Source organism: Oncorhynchus gorbuscha, unplaced genomic scaffold (assembly GCF_021184085.1).
Source record: "Oncorhynchus gorbuscha isolate QuinsamMale2020 ecotype Even-year unplaced genomic scaffold, OgorEven_v1.0 Un_scaffold_1671, whole genome shotgun sequence".
Taxonomy (NCBI): domain Eukaryota; kingdom Metazoa; phylum Chordata; class Actinopteri; order Salmoniformes; family Salmonidae; genus Oncorhynchus; species Oncorhynchus gorbuscha.
The window spans coordinates 40001-55384 of NW_025746385.1; the positions used below are offsets into that span (position 1 = coordinate 40001).

Here is a 15384-nt window from a genome sequence, read left to right on the forward strand (position 1 = left end):
TTTAAAAAACATTATATAATATGAATCTACATAACAAGTCACATTTCCTGTTGCTGAGGGAATATTGTTGTGTTGTGAGAAACTGCTGCATCTGTTGTTACACAAGTGGGTACCTAACGAAAATATATTCTTTCCCATACAGGGAGTTGAACCCGGGCCACCTGGGTGAAAACAAGGAATCCTAACCACTAGACCATATGGGAAGACACATACTTAAAATACACATCACAGACAAATCTTTAAATGTTGACATTATGCCTGTTTGATTTAAAAGCTACATCTTTTTTTAATACAGTATAATTCCCTGCTTGATTTCAGTCAATTAAACAAAGTATTGAGCCAGCCAGGAGTCGAACCTAGAATCTTTTGATCCGTAGTCAGACACGTTATCCATTCAAATCAAATCAAATCAAATGTTATTCGTCACATACACATGGTTAGCAGATGTTAATGAGAGTGTAGCGAAATGCTTGTGCTTCTAGTTCCGACAATGCAGTGATAACCAACAAGTAATCTAACTAACAATTCCAAAACTATGAAATCTGTCTAAAATGTGTTTGAAGTGAGAACAGCCAGAAGCACTGAAAGGTATACAGTATCATTCCCAGCTTGATTTCAGTCAATTAAATAAAGTATTGAGCCAGCCAGGAGTCGAACCTAGAATCTTCTGATCCGTAGTCAGACACGTTATCCATTGCGCCACTGGCCCCACGTCTAAGCTGAAGTCAGGTCACAGCTAGAACAGTGTACACAGTCATGGCGTCTGTCAGCAAAAAGGTTCCTTGGTTTTCTGTTTCAGATGCATATCTTAATTTGATCCTCCTGGTGTTGCATGACTTTTACTGCAGAGAAATAAATGCAGCAATGAAGTGTATTCAACGTTTAAAAAGCTTTGTATAATTTGAATCTACATAAAAAGTCACTTTTCCTGTTGGAATATTGTTGTGTTGTTAGAAAGTACTGCATCTGTTGTTACACAAGTGTGTACCTAATGACAAGTTATTCTTTCCCATACCGGGAGTTGAACACGGGCCACCTGGGTGAAAACCAGGGATCCTAACCGCTAGACCATATGGGAAGACAAAAACTTAAAATACACATCACAGACAAATCTTTAAATGTTGACATTATGCCTGTTGGATTTAAAAGCTACATCTTTTTTTTCTCAGAGATGTTGGGGAATGTCCAGATGAAATCTGTCTAAAGTGTGTTTGAAGTGAGAACAGCCAGAAGCACTGAAAGGTATACAGTATCATTCCCTGCTTGATTTCAGTCAATTAAACAAAGTATTGAACCAGCCAGGAGTCGAACCTAGAATCTTCTGATTCATAGTCAGACACGTTATCCAATGCTCCACTGGCCCCACGTCTAAGCTGAAGTCAGGTCAAAGCTAGACCAGTTTACACAGTCATGGCGTCTGTCAACAACAAGGTTCCTTGGTTTTCTGTTTCAGATGCATATCTTAATTTGATCCTCCTGTTGTTGCATGATTTTTACTGCAGAGCAAGAAATGCAGCCATGAAGTGTATTCAACGTTTAAAAAGCCTTGTAGTATAATTTGAATCTACACGACATGTCACATTTCCTGTTGCTGAGGGAATATTGTTTTGTGAAACTGCTGCATCTGTTGTTACACAAGTGCGTACCTAACGACAAGTTATTCTTTCTTATACCGGGAGTTGAACCTACGCCACCTGGGTGAAAACCAGGAATCCTATTCAACGTTTAAAAACCCTTGTATAATTTGAATCTACATAACATTTAACATTTCCTGTTGCTGAGGGAATACTGTTGTGTTATGTGAAACCACTGCAATTTGATCCTCCTGTTGTTGCATGAATTTTACTGCAGAGCAAGAAATGCAACCATTAAGTAAATTCAACGTTTAAAAAGCCTTGTATAATTTGAATCTACATAACTTGTCACATTTCCTGTTGCTGAGGGAATATTGTTGTGTTGTGAGAAACTGCTGCATCTGTTGTTACACAAGTGGGTACCTTACGAAAAGATATTGTTTCCCATACCACCTGGGTGAAAACCAGGAATCCTAACCGCTAGACCATATGGGAAGACACATAATTAAAATACACATCACAGACAAATCTTTAAATGTTGACATCATGCCTGTTGGATTTAAAAGCGACATCTTTTTTTTCTCAGAGATGTTGGGGAATGTCCAGATGAAATCTGTCTAAAATGTTTTTGAAGTGAGAACAGCCAGAAGCACTGAAAGGTATACAGTATCATTCCCAGCTTGATTTCAGTCAATTAAACAAAGTATTGAGCCAGCCAGGAGTCAAACCTAGAATCTTCTGATCCGTAGTCAGACATGTTATCCATTGCGACACTGGCCCAAAGTCTAAGCTGAAGTCAGGTCACAGCTAGACCAGTGTACACAGTCATAGCGTCTGTCAAAAACAAGGTTCCTTGGTTTTCATTTTCAGATGCATATCTTAATTTGATCCTCCTGTTGTTGCATGAATTTTACTGCAGAGCAAGAAATGCAGCCATGAAGCGTATTCAACGTTTAAAAAGCCTTGTATAATTTGAATATACATGACATGTCACATTTCCTGTTGCTGAGGGAATATTGTTTTGTGAAACTGCTGCATCTGTTGTTACACAAGTGTGTACCTAACGACAAGTTATTCTTTCTTATACCGGGAGTTGAACCTAGGCCACCTGGGTGCAAACCAGGAATCCTATTCAACGTTTAAAAACCCTTGTATAATTTGAATCTACATAAAGTTTAACATTTCCTGTTGCTGAGGGAATACTGTCATGTTGTGAGAAACTGCTGCATCTTTTGTTACACAAGTGAGTACCTGACGACAAGATATTCTTCCCCTGGAGTCGAACCCCGGCCACCTGGGTGAAAACCATGAATCCTAACCACTAGACCATATGGGAAGACACATAATTAAAATACACATCACAGACAAATCTTTAAATGTTGACATTATGCCTGTTGGATTCAAAAGCTACATTTTTTTTCTCAGAGGTGATGGGGAATGTCCAGATGAAATCCGTCTAAAATGTGTTTGAAGTGAGAACAGCCAGAAGCACTGAAAGGTATACAGTATCATTCCCAGCTTGATTTCAGTCAATTAAATAAAGTATTGAGCCAGCCAGGAGTAAAACCTAGAATCTTCTGATCCGTAGTCAGACACGTTATCCATTTCACCACTGGCCCAACGTCTAAGCTAAAGTCAGGTCACAGCTAGACCAGTGTTCACAGTCATGGCGTCTGTCAACAACAAGGTTCCTTGGTTTTCTGTTTCAGATGCATATCTTAATTTGATCCTCCTGTTGTTGCATGAATTTTACTGCAGAGCAAGAAATGCAGCCATGAAGTCTATTCAACGTTTAAAAAGCCTTGTATAATTTGAATCTACATAACATGTCACATTTCCTGTTGCTGAGGGAATATTGTTGTGTTGTGAGAAACTGCTGCATCTGTTGTTACACAAGTGGGTACCTAACGAAAATATATTGTTTCCATACCGGGAGTTGAACCTAGTCTACCTGGGTGAAAACCAGGAATCCTAACCGCTAGACCATATGGGAAGACACATACTATATATGAATGAGTGATGGTACAGAGCAGCATACAAGATGGTTTACAGTAATACATATGAGATGAGTGTGTAGACAAAGTAAACAAAGTGGCATAGTTAAAGTGGCTAGTGATACATGTGTTACATAAGGATGCAGTCGAATGATGTAGAGTACAGTATATACATATGCATATGAGATGAATAATGTAGGGTAAGTAACATTATATAAGGTAGCATTGTTTAAAGTGGCTAGCGATATATTTACATCATTTCCCATCAATTCCCATTATTAAAATGGCTGGAGTTGGGTCAGTGTCAATGACAGTGTGTTGGCAGCAGCCACTCAATGTTATTTCTGGTGGTGGCTGTTTAACAGTCTGATGGCCTTGAGATAGAAGCTGTTTTTCAGTCTCTCGGTCCCAGCTTTGATGCACCTGTACTGACCTCGCCTTCTGGATGATAGCGGGGTGAACAGGCAGTGGTTCGGGTGGTTGATGTCCTTGATGATCTTTATGGGCTTCCTGTAACAAAAGGTGTCCTGGAGGGCAGGTAGTTTGCCCCCGGTGATGCGTTGTGCAGTCCTCACTACCCTCTGGAGAGCCTTACGGTTGAGGGCGGAGCAGTTTTACCAGGCGGTGAACAGCCCGCCAGGATGCTCTCGATTGTGCATCTGTAGAAGTTTGTGAGTGCTTTTGCTGACAAGCCGAATTTCTTCAGCCTCCTGAGGTTGAAAGGCGCTGCTGCGCCATCTTCACGACGCTGTCAGTGTGAGTGGACCAATTCAGTTTGTCTGTGATGTGTATGCCGAGGAACTTAAAACTAGCTACCCTCTCCACTACTGTTCCATCGATGTGGATAGGGGGGTGTTCCCTCTGGTGTTTCCTGAAGTCCACAATCATCTCCTTAGTTTTGTTGACGTTGAGTGTGAGGTTATTTTCCTGACACCACACTCCGAGGGCCCTCCCCTCCTCCCTGTAGGCCGTCTCGTCGTTGTTGGTAATCAAGCCTACCACTGTTGTGTCGTAAACTTGATGATTGAGTTGGAGGCGTGTGTGGCCACGCAGTCGTGGGTGAACAGGGAGTACAGGAGAGGGCTCAGAACGCACCCTTGTGGGGCCCCCGTGTTGAGGATCAGCGGGGAGGAGATGTTGTTGCCTACCCTCACTGGCACCACGTCTAAGCCGAAGTCAGGTCACAGCTAGACAAATGTACACAGTCATAGCGTCTGTCAACAACAAGGTTCCTTGGTTTTCTTTTTCAGATGCATATCTTAATTTGATCCTCCTGTTGTTGCATGAATTTTACTGCAGAGCAAGAAATGCAGCCATGAAGTGTATTCATCGTTTAAAAAGCCTTGTATAATTGGAATCTACATGACATGTCACATTTGCTGTTGCTGAGGGAATATTGTTGTGTTTTGTGAAACTGCTGAATCTGTTGTTACACAAGTGCGTACCTAATGACAAGTTATACTTTCCCATACCGGTAGTTGAACACGGGCCACCTGGGTGAAAACCAGGAATCCTAACCGCTAGACCATATGGGAAGACAAATACTTAAAATACACATCACAGACAAATCTTTAAATGTTGACATTATGCCTGTTGGATTCAAAAACTACATATTTTTTTCTCAGAGATGTTGGGGAATGTCCAGATGAAATCCATCTAAAATGTGTTTAAAGTGAGAACAGCCAGAAGCACTGAAAGGTATACAGTATCATTCCCAGCTTGATTTCAGTCAATTAAATAAAGTATTGAGCCAGCCAGGAGTCGAACCTAGAATCTTCTAATCCGTAGTCAAACAAGTTATCCATTGCGCCACTGGCACCACGTCTAAGATGAAGTCAGGTCACAGCTAGACCAGTGTACACAGTCATAGCGTTTCTCAACAACAAGGTTCCTTGGTTTTCTGTTTCAGATGCATATGTTAATTTGATCCTCCTGTTGTTGCATTAATTTTACTGCAGAGCAAGAAATGCAGCCATGAAGTGTATTCAACGTTTAAAAAACGTTATATAATATGAATCTACATAACATGTCACATTTCCTGTTGCTGAGTGAATATTGTTGTGTTGTGTGAAATTACTGCATCTGTTGTTACACAAGTGCGTACCTAATGACAAGTTATTCTTTCCCATACCGGGAGTTGAACCCGGGCCACCTGGGTGAAAACCAGGAATCCTAACCGCTAGACCATATGGGAAGCAACATACTTAAAATACACATCACAGACAAATCTTTAAATGTTGACATTATGCCTGTTGGATTCAAAAACTACATCTTTTTTCTCAGAGATGTTGGGGAATGTCCAGATGAAATCCGTCTAAAATGTGTTTAAAGTGAGAACAGCCAGAAGAACTGAAAGGTATACAGTATCATTCCCAGCTTGATTTCAGTCAATTAAATAAAGTATTGAGCCAGCCAGGAGTCAAACCTGGAATCTTCTGATCCGTATTCAGACACGTTATCCATTTCGCCACTGGACCCACATCTAAGCTGAAGTCAGGTCACAGCTAGACCAGTGTACACAGTCATGGCGTCTGTCAACAACAAGGTTCCTTGGTTTTCTGTTTCAGATGCATATCTTAATTTGATCCTCCTGTTGTTGCATGAATTTTAGTGCAGAGCAAGAAATGCAGCCATGAAGTGTATTCAACGTTTAAAAAGCCTTGTATAATTTGAATCTACATAACAAGTCACATTTCCTGTTGCTGAGGGAATATTGTTGTGTTGTGAGAAACTGCTGCATCTGTTGTTACACAAGTGGGTAACCTAACGAAAATATATTCTTTCCCATACCGGGAGTTGAACCCGGGCCACCTGGGTGAAAACCAAGAATCCTAACCGCTAGACCATATGGGAAGACACATACTTAAAATACACATCACAGACAAATCTTTAAATGTTGACATTATGCCTGTTGGATTCAAAAACTACATCTTTTTTTCTCAGAGATGTTGGGGAATGTCCAGATGAAATCCATCTAGAATGTGTTTGAAGTGAAAACAATTTGAAGCACTGAAAGGTATACAGTATCATTCCCAGCTTGATTTCAGTAAATTAAATATAATGATGAGGCAGCCAGGAGTCGAACCTAGAATCTACTGATCCATAGTCAAACACATTATCCATTGCGCCACTGTCCCCACGTCTAAGGTAAAGTCAGGTTACAGCTAGACCAGTGTACACAGTCATAGCGTCTGTCAACAACAAGGTTCCTTGGTTTTCTGTTTCAGATGCATATCTTAATTTGATCCTCCTGTTGTTGCATTAATTTTACTGCAGAGGAAGACATGCAGCCATGAAGTGTATTCAACGTTAAAAAAGCCTTGTATAATTTGAATCTACATGACATGTCACATTTCCTGTTGCTGAGGGAATATTGTTTTGTGAAACTGCTGCATCTGTTGTTACACAAGTGCGTACCTAACGACAAGTTATTCTTTCTTATACCGGGAGTTGAACCTACGCCACCTGGGTGAAAACCAGGAATCCTATTCAACGTTTAAAAACCCTTGTATAATTTGAATCTACATAAAATTTAACATTTCCTGTTGCTGAGGGAATACTGTTGTGTTATGTGAAACCACTGCAATTTGATCCTCCTGTTGTTGCATGAATTTTACTGCAGAGCAAGAAATGCAGCCATGAAGTGTATTCAAAGTTTAAAAAGCCTTGTATAATTTGAATCTACATGACTTTTCCTGTTTCTGAGAGAATATTGTTGTGTTGTGAGAAACTGCTGCATCTGTTGTTACACAAGTGGATACCTAACGAAAATATATTCTTTCCCATACCGGGAGTTGAACCCGGGGCACCTGGGTGAAAACCAGGAATCCTACCATCAACGTTTAAAAACCCTTGTATAATTTGAATCTACATAAAATTTAACATTTCCTGTTGCTGAGGGAATACTGTTGTGTTGTGAGAAACTGCTGCATCTGTTGTTACACAAGTGGGTACCTAACGATAAGATGATCTTTCCCATACCGGGAGTTGAACTCTGGCCACCTGGGTGAAAACCAGGAATCCTAACCGCTAGACCATAGGAGAAAACACATACTTAGTCCTTGTTTTTCGGTTTCAGATGCATGTCTTAATTTGATCCTCCTGTTGTTGCATGAATTTTACTGCAGAGCAAGAAATGCAGCCATGAAGTTTATTCAACGTTTAAAAAGCTTTGTATAATTTGAATCTACATAACATGTACATTTCCTGTTGCTGAGGGAATATTGTTGTGTTGTGAGAAACTGCTGCATCTGTTGTTACACAAGTGCGTACCTAACGACAAGATATTCTTTCCCATCCCGGGAGTTGAACCCTGGCCACCTGGGTGAAAACCAGGAATCCTAAACGCTAGACCATATGGGAAAACACATAATTAAAATACACATCACAGACAAATCTTTAAATGTTGACATTATGCCTGTTGGATTCAAAAGCTACATTTTTTTTCTCAGAGGTGATGGGGAATGTCCAGATGAAATCCGTCTAAAATGAGTTTGAAGTGAGAACAGCCAGAAGCACTGAAAGCTATACAGTATCATTCCCAGCTTGATTTCAGTCAATTAAATAAACTATTGAGGCAGCCAGGAGTCAAACCTTGAATCTTCTGATCTGTAGTCAGACACATTATCCATTGCGCCACTGGCACCACGTCTAAGCTGAAGTCAGGTCACAGCTAGACCAGTTTACACAGTCATAGCGTCTGTCAAAAACAAGGTTCCTTGGTTTTCTGTTTCAGATGCATATCTTAATTTGATCCTCCTGTTGTTGCATGAATTTTACTGCAGAGCAAGAAATGCAGCCATGAAGTGTATTCAACGTTTAAAAATAATTGTATAATGTTTTGAATCTACATGACATGTCACATTTCATGTTGCTGAGGGAATATTGTTGTGTTGTGTGAAACTGCTGCATCTGTTGTTACACAAGTGCGTACCTAATGACAAGTTATTCTTTCCCATACCGGGAGTTGAACACGGGCCACCTGGGTGAAAACCAGGAATCCTAACCGCTAGACCATATGGGAAGACACATACTTAAAATACACATCACAGACAAATCTTTAAATGTTGACATTATGCCTGTTTGATTTAAAAGCTACATCTTTTTTTAATACAGTATCATTCCCTGCTTGATTTCAGTCAATTAAACAAAGTATTGAGCCAGCCAGGAGTCGACCTAGAATCTTCTGATCCGTATTCAGACACGTTATCCATTGCGCCAGTGGCAACACGTCTAAGCTGAAGTCAGGTCACAGCTAGACCAGTGTACACAGTCATAGCGTTTCTCAACAACAAGGCTCCTTGGTTTTCTGTTTCAGATGCATATCTTAATTTGATCCTCCTGTTGTTGCATGAATTTTACTGCAGAGCAAGAAATGCAGCCATGAAGTGTATTCAACGTTTAAAAAGCCATGTATAATTTGAATCTACATAACAAGTCACATTTCCTGTTGCTGAGGGAATATTGTTGTGTTGTGAGAAACTGCTGCATCTGTTGTTACACAAGTACGTACCTAACGACAATATATTCTTTCCCATACCGGGAATTGAAACCTGGCCACCTGGGTGAAAACCAGGAATCCTTACCGCTAGACCATATGGGAAGAAACATACTTAAAATACACATCACAGTCAAATCTTTAAATGTTGACATTATGCCTGTATACAGTATCATTCCCAGCTTGATTTCAGTCAATTAAATAAAGTATTGAGCCAGCCAGAGTCGAACCTAGAATCTTCTGATCCGTATCAGACACGTTATCCATTTCACCACTGGCACCACGTCTAAGCTGAAATCAGGTCACAGCTAGACCAGTGTACACAGTCATGGCATCTGTCAAAAACAAGGTTCCTTGGTTTTCTGTTTCAGATGCATATCTTAATTTGATCCTCCTGTTGTTGCATGAATTTTACTGCAGAGCAAGAAATGCAGCCATGAAGTGTATTCATCGTTTAAAAAGCCTTGTATAATTTGAATCTACATGACATGTCACATTTGCTGTTGCTGAGGGAATACTGTTTTGTGAAACTGCTGAATCTGTTGTTACACAAGTGCGTACCTAACGATGAGTTATTCTTTCCCATACCAGGAGTTGAACCCAGGTCACCTGGGTGAAAACCAGGAACCTAACCACTAGACCATATGGGAAAACACATACTTACTCCTTGTTTTTCGGTTTCAGATGCATGTCTTAATTTGATCCTCATGTTGTTGAATGAATTTTACTGCAGAGCAAGAAATGCAGCCATGAAGTTTATTCAACGTTTAAAAATCTTTGTATAATTTGAATCTACATAACATGTACATTTCCTGTTGCTGAGGGAATATTGTTGTGTTGTGAGAAACTGCTGCATCTGTTGTTACACAAGTGCGTACCTAATGACAAGTTATTCTTTCCCATACCGGGAGTTGAACCTGGGCCACCTGGGTGAAAACCAGGAATCCTAACCGCTAGACCATATGGGAAGACACATACTTAAAATACACATCACAGACAAATCTTTAAATGTTGACATTATGCCTGTTTGATTCAAAAACTACATCTTTTTTTCTCAGAGATGTTGGGGAATGTCCAGATGAAATCCGTCTAAAATGTGTTTAAAGTGAGAACAGCCAGAAGCACTGAAAGGTATACAGTATCATTCCCAGCTTGATTTCAGTCAATTAAACAAAGTATTGAGCCAGCCAGGAGTCGAACCTAGAATCTTCTGATCCGTAGTCAGACACGTTATCCATTGCGCCACTGGCCCCACGTCTAAGCTGAAGTCAGGTCACAGCTAGACCAGTGTACACAGTCATAGCGTTTCTCAACAACAAGGTTCCTTGGTTTTCTGTTTCAGATGCATATCTTAATTTGATCCTCCTGTTGTTGCATGAATTTTACTGCAGAGCAAGAAATGCAGCCATGAAGTGTATTCAACGTTTAAAAACGTTATATAATTTGAATCTACATAACATGTCACATTTCCTGTTGCTGAGTGAATATTGTTGTGTTGTGTGAAAGTACTGCATCTGTTGTTACACAAGTGCGTACCTAATGACAAGTTATTCTTTCCCATACCGGGAGTTGAACCCGGGCCACCTGGGTGAAAACCAGGAATACTAACCGCTAGACCATATGGGAAGACACATACTTAAAAATTCACATCACAGACAAATCTTTAAATGTTAACATTATGCCTGTTGGATTTAAAAGCTACATCTTTTTTCTCAGAGATGTTGGGGAATGTCCAGATGAAATCCGTCTAAAATGTGTTTGAAGTGAGAACAGCCAGAAGCACTGAAAGGTATACAGTATCATTCCCAGCTTGATTTCAGTCAATTAAACAAAGTATTGAGCCAGCCAGGAGTCAAACATAGAATCTTCTGACTCATAGTCTGACACGTTATCCATTGCGCCACTGGCCCCAGATCTAAGCTGAAGTCAGGTCACAGCTAGACCAGTGTACACAGTCATAGCGTCTGTCAACAACAAGTTTCCTTGGTTTTCTGTTTAAGATGCATATCTTAATTTGATCCTCCTGTTGTTGCATGAATTTTACTGCAGAGCAAGAAATGCAGCCATGAAGTGTATTCAACGTTTAAAAAGCCATGTATAATTTGAATCTACATAACAAGTCACATTTCCTGTTGCTGAGGGAATATTGTTGTGTTGTGAGAAACTGCTGCATCTGTTGTTACACAAGTACGTACCTAACGACAATATATTCTTTCCCATACCGGGAATTGAAACCTGGCCACCTGGGTGAAAACCAGGAATCCTTACCGCTAGACCATATGGGAAGAAACATACTTAAAATACACATCACAGTCAAATCTTTAAATGTTGACATTATGCCTGTATACAGTATCATTCCCAGCTTGATTTCAGTCAATTAAATAAAGTATTGAGCCAGCCAGGAGTCGAACCTAGAATCTTCTGATCCGTAGTCAGACACGTTATCCATTTCACCACTGGCACCACGTCTAAGCTGAAATCAGGTCACAGCTAGACCAGTGTACACAGTCATGGCATCTGTCAAAAACAAGGTTCCTTGGTTTTCTGTTTCAGATGCATATCTTAATTTGATCCTCCTGTTGTTGCATGAATTTTACTGCAGAGCAAGAAATGCAGCCATGAAGTGTATTCATCGTTTAAAAAGCCTTGTATAATTTGAATCTACATGACATGTCACATTTGCTGTTGCTGAGGGAATACTGTTTTGTGAAACTGCTGAATCTGTTGTTACACAAGTGCGTACCTAACGATGAGTTATTCTTTCCCATACCAGGAGTTGAACCCGGGACACCTGGGTGAAAACCAGGAATCCTAACCGCTAGACCATGTGTATTTTAAGTATGTGTCTTCCCATATGGTCTAGCGGTTAGGATTGCTGACACCACACTCCGAGGGCCCTCACCTCCTCCCTGTAGGCCGTAAAATCGTTGTTGGTAATCAAGCCTACCACTGTTGTGTCGTCCGCAAACTTGATGATTGAGTTGGAGGCGTGCGTGGCCACGCAGTCGTGGGTGAACAGGGAGTACAGGAGAGGGCTCAGAACGCACCCTTGTGGGGCCCCGTGTTGAGGATCAGCGGGGAGGAGATGTTGTTGCCTACCCTCACTGGCACCACGTCTAAGCTGAAGTCAGGTCACAGCTAGACAAATGTACACAGTCATAGCGTCTGTCAACAACAAGGTTCCTTGGTTTTCTGTTTCAGATGCATATCTTAATTTGATCCTCCTGTTGTTGCATGAATTTTACTGCAGAGCAAGAAATGCAACCATGAAGTGTATTTAACGTTTAAAAAGCCTTGTATAATTTGAATCTACATAACATGTCACATTTCCTGAGCGAATATTTTTGTGTTGTGAGAAACTGCTGCATCTGTTGTTACACAAGTGCGTACCTAACGACAATATATTCTTTCCCATACCGGGAGTTGAACCCAGGCAACCTGGGTGAAAACCAGGAATCCTAACTGCTAGACCATATGGGAAGACACATACTTAAAATACACATCACAGACAAATCTTTAAATGTTGACATTATGCCTGTTGGATTTAAAAGCAACATCTTTTTTTCTCAGAGAGGTTGGGGAATGTACAGATGAAATCCATCTATAATGTGTTTGAAGTGAGAACAGCCAGAAGCACTGAAAGGTAAACAGTATCATTCCCAGCTTGATTTCAGTCAATTAAGTAAATTATTGAGCCAACCAGGAGTCGAACCTAGAATCTTCTGATCCGTAGTCAGACACGTTATCCATTGCGCCACTGGCACCACGTCTAAGTTGAAGTCAGGTCACAGCTAGACCAGTGTACACAGTCTCAGCCTCCAGTATTTATGCTGCAGTAGTTTGGTCGGGGGCTGTTTCAGTTTGTTTATCTTAATTTGATCCTCCTGTTGTTGTCCATGTAAATTTAAGTGTGCAGAGCAAGAAATGCAGCCATGAAGTGTATTCAACGTTTAAAAAGACCTGAGCCCTAGAACCATGAGGACTACCTGACATGTCACATTTCCTGTTGCTGAGTCCACCTGGCCATGTGTTGCTCCAGAAACTGGCCTGCATCTAGGACCATGTCCCAGGTTACCTGACATGAGGACTCCTTGCTGTCCCCAGTCCACCTGGCCATGCTCCTGCTCCAGTTTCAACTGTTTCCCTATATTCAACCATGCTGGTCATTTATGAACATTTGAACATCTTGGCCACGTTCTGTTAAATCTCCACCCGGCACAGCCAGAAGAGGACTGGCCACCCCACATATGCTCTCTCTAATTCTCTCTTTCTTTACTCTCTCGGAGGACCTGAGCCCTGGGATGCCCCAGGACTACCTGACGTGATGGCTCCTTGCTGTCCCCAGTCCACCTGACTGTGTTGCTGCTCCAGTTTCAACTGTTCTGCCTTATTATTATTTGACCATGCTGGTCATTTATGAACATTTGAACATCTTGGTCATTTTCTGTTATAATCTCTACCCGGCACAGCCAGAAGAGGACTACACCCCATCATTCCCGGTTCCTTGATTTCTTCAGGTTTTGGCCTTATTGAGCAGCCACCGTGCTTTTACACCTGAATCATTGTTTGCTGTTTGGGGTTTATCTGGGTTTCTGTACAGCACTTTGAGATATCAGCTGATGTACGAAGGGCTATATAGGTCACAGCTTGACCATTTGATTTGAAGATTCATAGCATCTGTCAAAACAAGGTTCCTTGGTTTTCTGTTTCAGATGCATATGTTAATTTGATTCTCCTGTTGTTGCATGAATTTTACTGCAGAGCAAGATATGCAGCCATGAAGTGTATTCAACGTTTAAAAAACGTTATATAATATGAATCTACATAACATGTCACATTTCCTGTTGCTGAGTGAATATTGTTGTGTTGTGTGAAAGTACTGCATCTGTTGTTACACAAGTGCTTACCTAATGACAAGTTATTCTTTCCCATACCGGGAGTTGAACCCGGGCCACCTGGGTGAAAACCAGGGATCCTAACCGCTAGACCATATGGGAAGACACATACTTAAAATACACATCACAGACAAATCTTTAAATGTTGACATTATACCTGTTGGATTTAAAAGCTACATCTTTTTTTCTCAGAGATGTTGGGGAATGTCCAGATGAAATCCGTCTAAAATGTGTTTAAAGTGAGAACAGCCAGAAGCACTGAAAGGTATACAGTATCATTCCCAGCTTGATTTCAGTCAATTAAACAAAGTATTGAGCAAGCCAGGAGTCAAACCTAGAATCTTCTGATCCGTAGTCAGACACGTTATCCATTGCGCCACTGGCCCCACGTCTAAGCTAAAGTCAGGTCACAGCTAGACCAGTGTACACAGTCATAGCATCTGTCAAAAACAAGGTTCCTTGGTTTTCTGTTTCAGATGCATATGTTAATTTGATCCTCCTGTTGTTGCATGAATTTTACTGCAGAGCAAGAAATGCAGCCATGAAGTGTATTCAACGTTTAAAAATAATTGTATAATTCGAATCTACATGACATGTCACATTTCATGTTGCTGAGTGAATATTGTTGTGTTGTGTGAAAGTACTGCATCTGTTGTTACACAAGTGCGTACCTAATGACAAGTTATTCTTTCCCATACCGGGAGTTGAACCCGGCCACATGGGTGAAAACCAGGAATCCTAACCTCTAGACCATATGGGAAGACACATACTTAAAATACACATCACAGACAAATCTTTAAATGTTGACATCATGCTTGTTGGATTTAAAAGCTACATCTTTTTTTTCTCAGAGATTTTGGGGAATGTCCAGATGAAATCCGTCTAAAATGTGTTTAATGTGAGAACAGCCAGAAGCACTGAAAGGTATACAGTATCATTCCCAGCTTAAAATACACATCACAGTCAAATCTTTAAATGTTGACATTATGCCTGTTTGATTTAAAAGCTACATCTTTTTTTAATACAGTATCATTCCCTGCTTGATTTCAGTCAATTAAACAAAGTATTGAGACAGCCAGGAGTTGAACCTACAATCTTCTGATCCGTAGTCAGACACGTTATCCATTGCGCCAGTGGCACCACATCTAAGCCGAAGTCAGGTCACAGCTAGACCAGTGTACACAGTCATAGCGTTTCTCAACAACAAGGTTCCTTGGTTTTCTGTTTCAGATGCATATGTTAATTTGATCCTCCTGTTGTTGCATGAATTTTACTGCAGAGCAAGAAATGCAGCCATGAAGTGTATTCAACGTTTAAAAAACGTTATATAATATGAATCTACATAACAAGTCACATTTCCTGTTGCTGAGTGAATATTGTTGTGTTGTGTGAAAGTACTGCATCTGTTGTTACACAAGTGCGTA

The 15384-nt window shown here is 40.7% G+C and overlaps 3 non-coding genes across 3 annotated transcripts; all 3 read right to left on the bottom strand.

Moving 5' to 3' along the window:
- Positions 1 to 636: 636 nt before the first annotated feature.
- On the bottom strand, positions 637 to 709 carry trnar-acg. The gene has a single exon. It is a non-coding gene; the product is annotated as a tRNA-Arg (tRNA).
- A 4981-nt stretch (positions 710 to 5690) lies between these two features.
- trnae-uuc lies at positions 5691 to 5762 on the bottom strand. Its single transcript has one exon. It is a non-coding gene; the product is annotated as a tRNA-Glu (tRNA).
- A 4482-nt stretch (positions 5763 to 10244) lies between these two features.
- On the bottom strand, positions 10245 to 10317 carry trnar-acg. Its single transcript has one exon. It is a non-coding gene; the product is annotated as a tRNA-Arg (tRNA).
- Positions 10318 to 15384: the final 5067 nt, after the last annotated feature.